We start from the raw sequence: 12,542 nt of genomic DNA, 5'->3' as shown, positions 1-12,542 counted from the left end.
AAAAAAAAAAGATTCAACAGAAGAATCAAGGGACAGAGAAATGAATCAGTGAAACTTAAGATGGAATAATACAAATTACTCAAACTAAACAAAAGAGAGACAATAAACTGAAATTGGAGAAAATAATTTCCCCAGCTTAATCTATAGGTTTAATGCAATTATTACAAAAATCTCAGAAAGGTTTTTACAGACATAGACAAGCCTGTTCTAATATGTACAGGAACACCAGCATGTACACCAGAATATGTAAAATGATCATTACGAAGAAGAGTATGGTGGAAGGAATCACTCTGATTTCAGGACGTATTATTTCCACAGTCATGAAGACTGTGTAGTGTAAGTGCGGAGACAGACACATATCAACTGAACAGATAAGCACCCCAAAATAACCTTGTACAAGCTGGGCCAACTGTTTTTGACAAAGGCACAAAAGCAACTCAATGTAAGAGGAATAATCCTTTCAACAAACAGCCCTTGAACAATGGATATCCATAGGCATATTAAATAACTAAATAAAAAGGAATAGTGACCTAATCTTTGAATGTTATACAAAAATTAATTCAAAACATATCATAGATGTAAATGTAAAGTATAAACTACAAAATATTTGGAAAGAAAAAACAGTATAAAATCTTGTGGACCTTGGGTTTGATGAACAACTTTATACCCGACACCAAAATAAGGATCCTTAAAAGAAACAATTTTAAAAGCATAATAAATTGCTCTTTGTCAAAATTAAATTTTTTGTGTGTGAAAAAACAGATTAAGAGGATGAAAAGACAAGCCAAAGACTGTAAGAAAATATTTTAAAACCACGTGTCTGGTAATGGACTCATAGTATCTGAAATATGTAATGATCTCTCAAAACTCAACAGTAAAACAAAAAACGAAAACAAAAGCCTAAAATGATCCAATTAGAAAATGAGCAAAAGACATGGTTATATATTTCACTGAGGAGAATATACAGATGGCAAATAAGTATATGAAAACATGTTCAGCATCCATGAGCCATTAGGGCAACAGAGGGTAAGGCTGTAATGAGATATCGCTCTCCATCTATTAGAAAAGCTAAAAACATAAACATAAACAACAACAAAAAATACTGACAATACCCAGATATCGGTGAGAATGTGGAGAAACTGGATTACTCATCCATTGCTGGTAGGTACAGTCATGATGGAAAAAAAGCTATTTTACAATATATTACAAGAAAGAGAAGCGCTCAGAAGAAAAAACAAAACAAAACAAAGTTTGCCTAAACACCTGGTGCCCTCAGTAGGCACATCCAAACTGCAAACCAGGGACATTTATCATGTTATCCGACTGCCCTCACTCCAGCAAAAGAAACTTTGGGCCTGACATCTAGAAATCTTCTCAGCCCTCTAAGCTCAGACACTGGATTTATAATTTGCTCTAATCATTAACCTTTGATTAACTTTTGTTTTCCTTGTGTCTACATACAAATGTCTTATTAAAAACCTGATTACAGCCTTCTGAAATGAGACACAACCGTTTAACTACAAGGACCTGTTCTCAGGACTGAGCCAATTGGTTCAACAAAATATGGAACAATCTACCGACTGAGCTTCTTTAAAGTTTCAAAGACAGAACCGAGGGGGACCAAAGGTTTGTCACCCCCAAATATGAATTTGTGGATGTTAATTTTAAACTGGTTAAGAAAAAAAGACGCAGAAAGTACCTTTAACCCTCCCCCTTTACCTGTCTAAGGAATGCACATAGAAAAACCTGCTTACAGGAAGAGAGTATCACCTTAGCATCATGATATAAGCTACAGATGGCAGACTGTGGTGTACCCAAACCATGGAATATTCGATACTGCAAATAATGGAGCCATCAAGCCATGAAAAGACATGCAAGGAAATGGTCACATAGGCTATCATTCCAAATATTTGACATTATTAAAATGACAAAACTATAGGGAAAGTCAGAAGATGAGTGATAGCCAGGGGTCAGGGGTTGGGGAGGGTGTGGGGATGGATAGATGGAACACGAGAGGTTTTTAGTGCAGCTGAAACCATCCCATGTGATTGATATTGTAGCAGTGAATATACAGCACTAAGCACTTGGCAAAGCCTTAGAACTACAAAACACACGTTTTCTTCAAATCAACAGCTTCTCTAAACATATGTGCTATTAATAAAAATTGCTGAATCTTAAATTTTTGTCTCTGAGTTAAAAATAATGTGGTTCATATACAGCAGCTTGTTTGATAACATCTGATTTGTAAGACACATAAGGGTTGAATTCTTAATTATATATAGTTTCTGCTGAAGGTAATAGACACCTAAGTGAATACTTAAATATCTTAATATTTTATTATTTAGGTGTTTTTCAAAAATGTCCGAATTCCGTGTGTTCATATAAATTTTAATTTCTTATCAAAATGTGAATATTTGAATTTTTTACCTGGTACTTAGGTGTATAAGTTGATGTCACACACAAAACAGTTTGAACTATGATCTTGCAGAATCCAACAGTGGTGAGAAATGACAATGCATTAGACACCTCCTTTGCTGAAGTATTTTATTCCCCCCTTTAAAGCAGAAGCCATTGCCTTTGGAGTGTTCTACTGGCATCCAAAAGGGAGTCTTGTTGCAAAAAAGATTTGAGTTTTATAACAAATCTAAGTAAATGCGAAGGACATTCATTTTACATATTGAAAACCAAGCATTTAAGGACATTTTAAGATCCAAGATGTCTAAGATGCCATGGGCAGGAAGGTGCAGAAAGCCTAGTGAACAGACGCCCAGTCAGTAGGAAGCAACGAAAGACAATAATGAAGAACAGAATAATAAAGCTTCTGCAAAGTGTCACAGCAAAAACCAACTGGGTGACAAAACCCAGGAGCTGGACTGGGCCAACTGAGGTGAAAAAGCAAATATTTGCTAGTGTCATAGAGAAAAAGGGAATTCAATCAGAATATAGGCCTGTCAACATGTGGATTTAAAAATCACTCTTATGAAATCCAAGCGTGATGTGCGTAAGACAGACTTTTCTTTACCCTCATAGAGGAAATATCTATACAAACCTTGAAAAATGAAATGAAGCCTCAGTGATTCAGAAAAGGTACTTGACTTATTTTCTAGCATGTGAGCTCTCCCAAGACAGGGTTGGTTTCTGTGTTGATCTATGTAAATATAACTGGGAACACAGGAACCTATACTTGCTGAATAGTTTCATGAATCAAGTCTAGAAGATGATTATCTAAGTGGGCTATAGTGTGCTCCCTCCTGCAGACCCTACACTCACTGGGGAAAGAAAATGTTACAAGAAACTGCAATGTCAGCAACATCCAAAGGGTGGAAGTTAAATTTTACAAGTTAATCAGGTACTGTTTCTAAATTTGACAAACATACAGTCAGATTCTGGTTTATCAAAGGAAAATATTTTTGCTTAAGTAAACATGTTTACCTTTTCATTTTTAAGGAAATTTTTATTTTTATGAATAAAAATTGATGCTCGAAGACCCCTAGTCTTAAAAAAGTTCAATTTCAGTTCGCCAGAAACTTATGAACACCCATTCCTTGAATTTGTGGTTTATGATTTATTTTGTTTCTTGGAGCTGATTCTTGAGGACTAAATAAAATGTTATAGGGGAGGTGTAGGGAAAAAAAATTCATGGAGATGAAGAAAACAGAAACATCTCAGCGAAGTAGGAACTGAACTATTTTTTTCTTCTCTAATCCAGCAAAACATGCTTAGTTGATAGTTAATGAAGAACCATGTTGACTCCCAAAGATTGAAGTTAGTACTTATATTATCAATACCTGTATTCTCACTAGTAATTATCTCTTTCATCCTGCAACTAGTTATTGCATTACCTTTACTGTGAAATAATAAAATGTTCTTTTTGATTTAAAGAATAGTAAGGCATGATACATTAAAATAACTTTCCCCAGAATATGTCTTTACAAATTGTTTTTTTCAAAAGTATTTGGATTGGGATTGAGAGGGAAGAAACTGCCAGTGTAATCTGGGGTAAATGATTAAAACTCAGTAAGAATGGATAACGCTTAACATGCTTTTTCCATTAGAAAATTACAGAAACTAGATATTTAATTATTGGGTGGTTGGAAAAGTCATGACGCATTTTTGCAATGGAAAACAGAGAAAAAATACGTCATGACTTTTTCCGACAACCCAATATCTCCTCAATGTTCTTGTTCAGGATATATGCATTCATTTCCCAAATCGTATCTTAATATTTCTTTTGTGAATTTATTCACTTCAATCTTTATTTTAAAGATGATGATTTCCTGGTATGCGTACAATGTCTCAGGGTGAGGGCCCTCTCCCATGTATTATCACAGTAGAGTGTAACTTCCTGAAAACAACACCCAAATCCATTTTAAATGGGTGTTAAAGTGCCTAGCATATGAGATGCACAGAGTGGGAGCTTTGTATGGAATTTACTACTAAGGCTTTCTTCTCCGTCCACTCTTTTGGCTCAAGGGAGAGAGTCCATTCTTGTTTCTAGCGTTTACCTCTACCTGTCCATCCCACAATGCTCTCAAGGATCAATTCCTCTGTGAATCTTATTTGATTATGTCAGCCTTAATTTGCATCATATAATTATTATTTTTGCTTCAAAATTGTTATATATCAGGATCTACATTTATAAAAAAGTAACTAAGACCCAGAGATGTTAAGTGATTTGTCAGTCATTCAGTTAGTGGCAGAGCAATGGTTAACACTCAGGTCCCGACTATCTGTGACACATTCACTAAAATCCTACCCCTTTGGTTTACTACCATGCATAAAATCAGAATCTCACTATTATCTCTTAAATATATAAATATACACTCTCTTATATAATTCATTAATTGATTCTATTCTTCTCAAGTACCAAAGCACCAGTTACCCTGATAAGTTGATCTGATGTTTTTATTTTCTACTTGAAAAGATTAGGAACATTTGATCTGCAATTCTACCAATTTCTTACTCTTGATATCCATAGTAGCCTGTATTTTCGCCATATCTACCTCATCCCCTTTTGAAAAAGGGAACATTATGTGGCTACTTTTACAAGATTAACTCCTCCATCAATTCACATGTCAACAATTGCCTTTGTCTAACAGATTTAATTTGTCTTCAATTCTTTCTTTCTAACTAGAAAAATGCTCAGTTCCTTAAAATCCTACATAATGAAAAGTACACTAAATTAAAAATCAACCCACGATAATAAGAGAGACTCTGAAAACCATGGGTTTCAATATCGAGCTTCTCAAAATATCCTCAGATTGTACCCCCTTCTAGCTCTCCCTTAGTAAATAAACCCTCACAATCAGTTCACTCTAAGTGCTCTTAATGGGAGGGAAAAAAGAAAATCACTAAATGTAAAGTCCTTTATCACTCCTTGATTTCCAATTGAGGATAGCATTTGACACTTTAATCAAAGCTTTCTTTTCTCTGCTTCCTAAGACATAAAGACAGGGTTTTTTTTTAGTTCCTGACCCCTTTTCCTGTGTCGTTCTCTGTCTCTTCTTTATACACTCACAAGGGAGAGCGCCATCGCTCTATCTATAGATTGCTTCTGGTTTATTTTTCACCTTTCTACCAGGGAATTCATCTTCTCTTCATCTAACATCAATGTATTCCCAAATCTTGATTTCTAGCTTCAGAAATATTTTTATTCTTGCATATTTAATTTCCTGCCATCTATTAAACACCAGCACACTCAGAAACAAACTCATTATCTATTTGCCATCAACTTCATTTGTTTCTTTGGATGCCATTATTTGAAACTTCATTAATAATGTGCTAGGATTTTTCTTTTTAAACCAAATGATCGCTGAAATTGTTTTTCACAGCATCGGAATTTAAAGGAATAATCAGATGAGCCTTGTGTGGCTCATGAATAAGTCATCTCCGCTCTCAGCACCCAGAATGGACGGTTGGCGTGGTTTGGTAGAAGTGTAACATGAGGCATAACACAAACATAAACAGACCGCGCTGAGTAAGCAGGCAGATGAGGGAATAAGTGTCAAGGGGTAGCTGCTTTTCCCACTGTGACATCTTGGGCCGCTAGACTTTATTAGAAAAGACAAATGGGATCTGCCTAGTCCCATAATGTATCTCCATCCTGGGTGGGCACCTTGACTTCATTAATTATGGGTGTAAAAGAGACCAGTGTTGGGAATGAAAATTGCTTAGAACGACTTGTGGAGGAAACGCAAAGCTCTGCATCCATATACCTCTGGTGCCGGTGGCACCTCCCATGGCAGCCACAGCTGTCGTGAACGGTTCTTAAGGGCTCAGACACGCTCTCCTGCTGATGGCTTACCTCAAGTTCACTCTGCCCACCTTTCTGTATTTTCTTCCAGGGCCTTCTCCAGTGGCAATCCCCACCAGGAAATAGGGAATTAACATGCCCAGGACAATCTTTACTTGCTACTACAGCCAGTGGATGAAGGCTATGGCCTTTTTGGTGGGCAATTCTGAGAAGCACTCCATCCCCATGATTGTCTGAGCTCCCATGTTGCCTACAGATGAGCTGTCTGCACTACACCTTATATTGGTTTTGCTTCCTTTTCTGTCTCACTGTCTCCAATCGGTTATTCCTGGGATCACCTCCCAAAATAACTATCTGTAATCAAGTTATTTCTTCAGGTTGTATTTGGTGATTCTAAATTAAGACAAGTAGAATTTGATGTCACTTTTCTTTCTCACTCAATAACAAATTTGTAGTTATGCTTGAGTAGGAAATATTTTCTGCTAAATTAATCTTGTTCATTTGTCCTTGAAATTCCAGCAAATGTCTCCTCTCCTGTTCCATCTCCAGCATTTGGGTTAAGGATGTGGCTTTCTGCTTCAGTGCTTCTATTTACTATATTTTGGCATTTGATTATTCACTTACTTCGACTGCAATCTAAGCACCCAAAGCTTTTAACTGAGTCCCTGCAGTACATTTTGGGTTTTTTTTACAATTTCCTCTGCAAAGTGTTGATTTTTTTTCAACAATTAATCTGTGGTACAGGTGAGTGGAGCTCCAATTTCACATCAGTCCCCTGCCCTGCAAACTAGGAGGCTTCTCCATGCACCTGTTCTCTCTTTTCAGGATGCATTTGTCTCTGTCATGATTAGCATACTGCTCAAGCTTTGGCAAGAAGAAGGGAATTTTCTATATTATCTGGTGAGAAGAGTCTTTTGTGGTCTGAGCTGAAAACGCACTCCTTGTTTCGCAGCCCCAAGCCTCTTCTTGTATAAAGTCAATAAATATTTTTTGACAGCTGTGCCACCTACACTCACCCCGACCATGTGAACGTGAGGCCGGCAGGAATCACTGGGCTGAGAAGAAGAGACCTAACTTATCACCCCTAATGACCTCCATGATCTTGGGTATGTCATTAATCTTCTCTTGCTCTCCATTTTCACATTTATTTTAAAATTAGGTGATTGAAATTAATGATTCTGCAGGTGTCTTCTGGCTAGAAAAATGTCTACGGAAAACAAGATACCTTTTCTTTTGAATTTTCCTTCCTCTATCATTCAGAAAAAGAAAGGCTTTTTGTCTTCCAACAATGGCCTCTCCTCCTCTTCAGGACCAGACACCAGGATGACGTTTTTCCAGCAATTCCAAAATGGTCTTGTCCCATTTAGTCACACAGTGTGCCCTCACACACTATGGGATCTTGACTGTAAAGATTTTGGTTGGTGTCACACATTCCATGTAATTCATCCCTTAAACTCAGGTTTGCTTTTACAGCTTCCTACCTCGGCTGTATCGTCTACACTTAATTTCTAGTGTGTGTTAACTTAAATCTCAAAGCCCAATCTGATGTATGATTTCAGTAGTTACTAAATGAATTCTCTCTTTAAAAAAAAATCTAAATCTTCTGTCACTGAGAAATTACTTCAACTTGAATAGATGTTAACTAAATATGCTGAGACTTTTAAGTTTTTCTGTTAGAGATCATACGTTTTGGATGGTTGAATGGTTGCAAAAGCTAAGGGGTTTAGGCCGAGTCTACTCTGCAGAGTTCAAGCCCAACTTCCGCTCTTACAAACTCTGCTGCTGTTTCTCTCTCGATTTCTAATCTAAAGCTAACGTGTTTCCTCAGAGGGCTTGAACATAAAACGATACCCTGCTCATAGAACAGCTAACACAAGGCCTAGCATACAACACATTCTCAACAAGTATCATCTCCTGGAAAAGTGATAAATGTAGTCCCAGTCCGAGGAAATGGAAAGATAGATGCGCTGCTCCACACCCATGACCCACAATCCAGAAAGATGCCCTGGAGCCTGAGGAGTCGTTAGACAGCGGAGGGAAAGAGCCCACGCCTCGCTTTCTGGACAGGGCGTGTGCCCCTGTCTGCTGCTGATGAGATGTGCGCCAACTGGCAATTTCTACAGCTTCCTCTGGTTTCATATTTCTCAGTGAAATAGGCGCCTTACTTTTAGGATTGTTCTGAGGATAAAATCAGATCCAATAGCAAACACAGTGCCAAAAACAGGACCCGGCGGGAAGTGGGTACCCAACCAACACTGGCTAAGGTGCCCAAATAAGTTATAGCCATCTTCTGAGACAGATATAATTTGAAATATGTCCCATTCAAAGGCCATAATAACAGAGACCACCTGTTAGATAGCATGTCTAAAGTTGAAATCAGTACAATGTGGTTATTGTGCAAATATATCTAATATTGGTCCTAGTTACGAATATAGCATTGTTTTAAAAATGTGAGGGTTGTGGGCCACAACAGAGTGTTACCCATAACGGTGGGAGTTTTCTAAATAAATCTATAGGTATTGTTTGAAAAGAGATGAGCTATCTTTGTCTTTCAGAGGTTCCCTGGGATATTCCAATTTCTAACTCTAGTAAACTAACATCAATTCAGCTTGTCCACTTAAATGTCCTTTCATCCAGGAAGCCAGCCTCCCCTTATCCTAGTGAGGTCTCCTCCTCGGACTCCCCATAACTGCACTTCCTTTTACTAAAATTGCTTAATTTTCACTAACACAGTGCCGCATATAAACTGGGAAACCAATAAATAGTTTCAGAATTCCTGAATTATCCATCATACCTTATAACATAGTCTATGGTCTGTTCATTACCAGGGGGATACCATGCTAGAAGCTTCTCAGATAATTTGATTTCCCAGAAAGAATTTCGACCTTGTGACTCTATGGGAGAGAGATGCTAAATCCATTTGTGCAAAAATAACCAACCAAAGCATTGGAGACTTCGTGTCTACAGTGGAGAAATGTTTCAATCAACTTTTTGTCAGAAAAACAGAAACTCTTCTATGCACTCAAAGAAAGAAGGGTTGCAATGAAGAGAATTTAAAATTCACACAACCGTTTCAAAGTTCAGGGCACCAGAGGTCACAGAGGTCAGTGCCTGGGTTCTGTGCGCCACCGAGATTGCTGGCTGGCTCTCAAGAACTCCTCCAGCAGCGGCTCAGCACCCTGCATGAGCCCTCGCAGCCAGCACCTGCCCATAAATCGTCAACACAATTGTGACCTCTGCTCTTCTACATCCCAAATCTCATATTTGTGCCTTAGAAGAGGGACCAAAAAGGACAGCCTATATTGTTGTTCCTGGATTGCCCTCTACAATACGGTGGAGACCTTAGAACAGCGGTTGTCAACCTGTGGGTCGCGACCCCCTTGGGGGTCAAACGACATTTTCACAGGGGTCGCCTAAGACCATCGGAAAACAAAAAGATATTTACACTATGATTCATAACAGTAGCAAAATTACAGTTATAGAGTAGCAACGAAAATAATTTTATGGTTGGGAGTCACCACAACATGAGGAACTGTATTAAGGGGTCGCGGCATTAGGAAGGTTGAGAACCGCTGCCTTAGAAGGAGTTGGTAGTGACAGCAAGTTAACAGTCATAGGCTTTGCCGGAACTTAGGCAAATTGTTCTTTAAATCATTATTTTCCTTACTAGATAACCAGGGGTACTGTTTTACACCAATTAAGAGGATGAAATCACCTCGACTGCAATGTGAATGTGTCCCTGGGAGCTGTGCCATACATAAGCCATGCAAGCAAATGTCTAATTACTCTTCAGGTTGCTAGATATAAAGGAGTGGCTGGTGACGAACTGTATACAGGACTCTAGTTGCTTGGAAGAATATGCTCCATATTAAATCATGCAATTGTCATGCTGATGTATATATTAATATGAATTTTTCAAGGAATGACTACTAAATGAGATTGTGGAATAATTATATATCTGTGTGGAATAAATAACATACCTAGATAAGCCAGTGCAAGAAAATTTTAAAGCCAGCTGAGTGGTTTGTTGGTTGGGAGTTGGCTTGAGAGCGTGAGGTCTGAGAAGCAGGGCTGCTGGTTCGGATCCCACATGGGCTAGTGACGCTGCACTCTCTACAGCTAAGATGGTGAACAACAGCTCAACCTGGAGCTGGGATGCTGTGAGTCGCCGGTGATGGCATAGGCTACATGGGGCTGGATGGCAGCCAGCGAGAGCTTTCGTGAGCCACTGTGAGTGGCTGTCCAATGGCCGGCAAGTGACTGCCTCACCCGGGAAGAGCGCAATGATAATACCAACGTGGGCCAGTGAAGCAATACCCTCCACAACTAGACTGAAGAACAAAAGGACAACAACTTGTCTGTTCCCCTCCTCAATTCCCCAGCACTGTTCCCTCCCCCAATTCCCCAATAAAATCTTAAAAAAAAAAATTTTTTTTTCAAAGGAGGCTTACTAATTTTATCTACTCTAGGATCAGCATTACATTAGAAGTGACCTAATAAGATTTCTATAGAAAGGAATATCTGAAAGGCATTTTTCTTGTCATTTCCTTTTTTTTCCCTCATTTCTTTTCCTATGTTTTCGTTCCTTTGTTTTAAAAAAAACTATTCTTTTTAAAAATTGAGGTACAACATACATACAGTGAAGTACACAAATCTTAAACATATAACACAATGAAATTTATGTGTATTTGTTCACGTAACCACTATTCAGACTGAGATCGACTATATTTCCATCACCTCAGGATGACCCCTAATATCCCATCTCACTCAATGCATGCTAGGTAACTCCTGTTCTCATATCTACTATCAGAGACTAGTTTTTCCTGTCTTTGAGATAGAGTTAGTAAATTACACAAATATTTTCTTTTTTTTTTCATATTTGTTCATTCAACATAATGTGTATGAGGTCCAACAATGTTGTATATTATCAGTAGCTTGCTTATTTTTATTTCTGTGTAGTTTGTCATTATGTAAATCTACTTCACTTTAGTTAGACGTTCTTTATTTGCTGTTTACTTAATTTGTTTCCACACTTTGAGTAAGGCTGCTATGAGCATTCTTGCACATGCCTTTTGGTTAACATACACATTCATTTCTCTTGGGTATTTATCTAGGAGCAGAAATGTTGGGTGATATGGCTGGCTTACGCTTAGCTTTCATAGATGTAAAACTATTTTCCCAAGTGGTTAAACCAATTAACATTTCTCTCAGAAAATATGAGAGTTCCACTTCCTCTACAGCCTCTTCAGCATTAGAAGGATCACATTTTAAATGTAGTCATTGAATTAGTTGTGTATTGTTATCACAGTATAGTTTCTTACTATTATTAAATATGTATACACAGTAAAGTGTAATTTTTTTTGGTGTGTGGTTCTATGAGTTTAACATGTACATACATTTTTTATTTTTTTTGACCACCCTCATCGCAGTCAGAATGCAGAACTGCTGCCTCACCAGAAGAAGTTCCCTTGTGCTGCCTCTTAGGCAAAGCTTTCCCACCTCTAACACTCTACCACCACTCATCTGTGCTTCATCCTTATGGTTTTGCTTATTCCAGAATATCATATAAATGACATTATGCACTTTGGAACCATGTGGGGCTGGGCTCTTTCACCCTGCACAATGCCTCTCAGATTCGTGCATGTTGTTGAGTACCTAGCGAGAGCTGATTCCTTTCTCTTGCCAAGTAGCAGTAGTTCGTTTTGTGGGTGTACCACAGATTATTTAACCATTCACCCACCGAAGTAGATGTGGACTGGCCCTAGTTTAGGATAATTCAGGGATATAATATAATCTATATAATATAATAAGCTGTCAAATTGTTTTCCAGAGTGGCTATACCATTTTGCATTGCTACCAGCAATGCATGCGAGTTTTATTGGGTTGTCGGAAAAGTCATGACATATTTTTCTATGTTTTTCATTGCAAAAATGTGTCATGACTTTTCCGACAACCCAATACTTCCTCTAAAACCATGCCCATGCTTGGTTTTGTAAGAATCACTTTATTTTGGCAATGCTAACATGTGTGGTTTTATTTTGCATTTCTCAAATGAATAATGATACTGAGCACCTTTTCATGAGATTGATTGCCACATGTCTTCTTGGGTGAAATGCCTAAGTCTTTTTATTGTTTGTTTATTGTTTGATGTTGGAGGGTTGTTCTGAAGGTTTTTAATTTTTTTAAAAAAATATTTTATTGGGGAACTGGGGGAGGGGAACAGACAAGTTGCTGTCATTTTGTTCTTCAGTCTAGTTGTGGAGGTCGTTGCTTCACTGGCCCAAGTTGG

Source organism: Hipposideros armiger, unplaced genomic scaffold (genome assembly GCF_001890085.2).
Source record: "Hipposideros armiger isolate ML-2016 unplaced genomic scaffold, ASM189008v1 scaffold_137, whole genome shotgun sequence".
Classification (NCBI taxonomy): domain Eukaryota; kingdom Metazoa; phylum Chordata; class Mammalia; order Chiroptera; family Hipposideridae; genus Hipposideros; species Hipposideros armiger.
The sequence above is the reverse complement of the archived record's forward strand: the minus strand, read 5'-3'. Positions refer to the sequence as shown.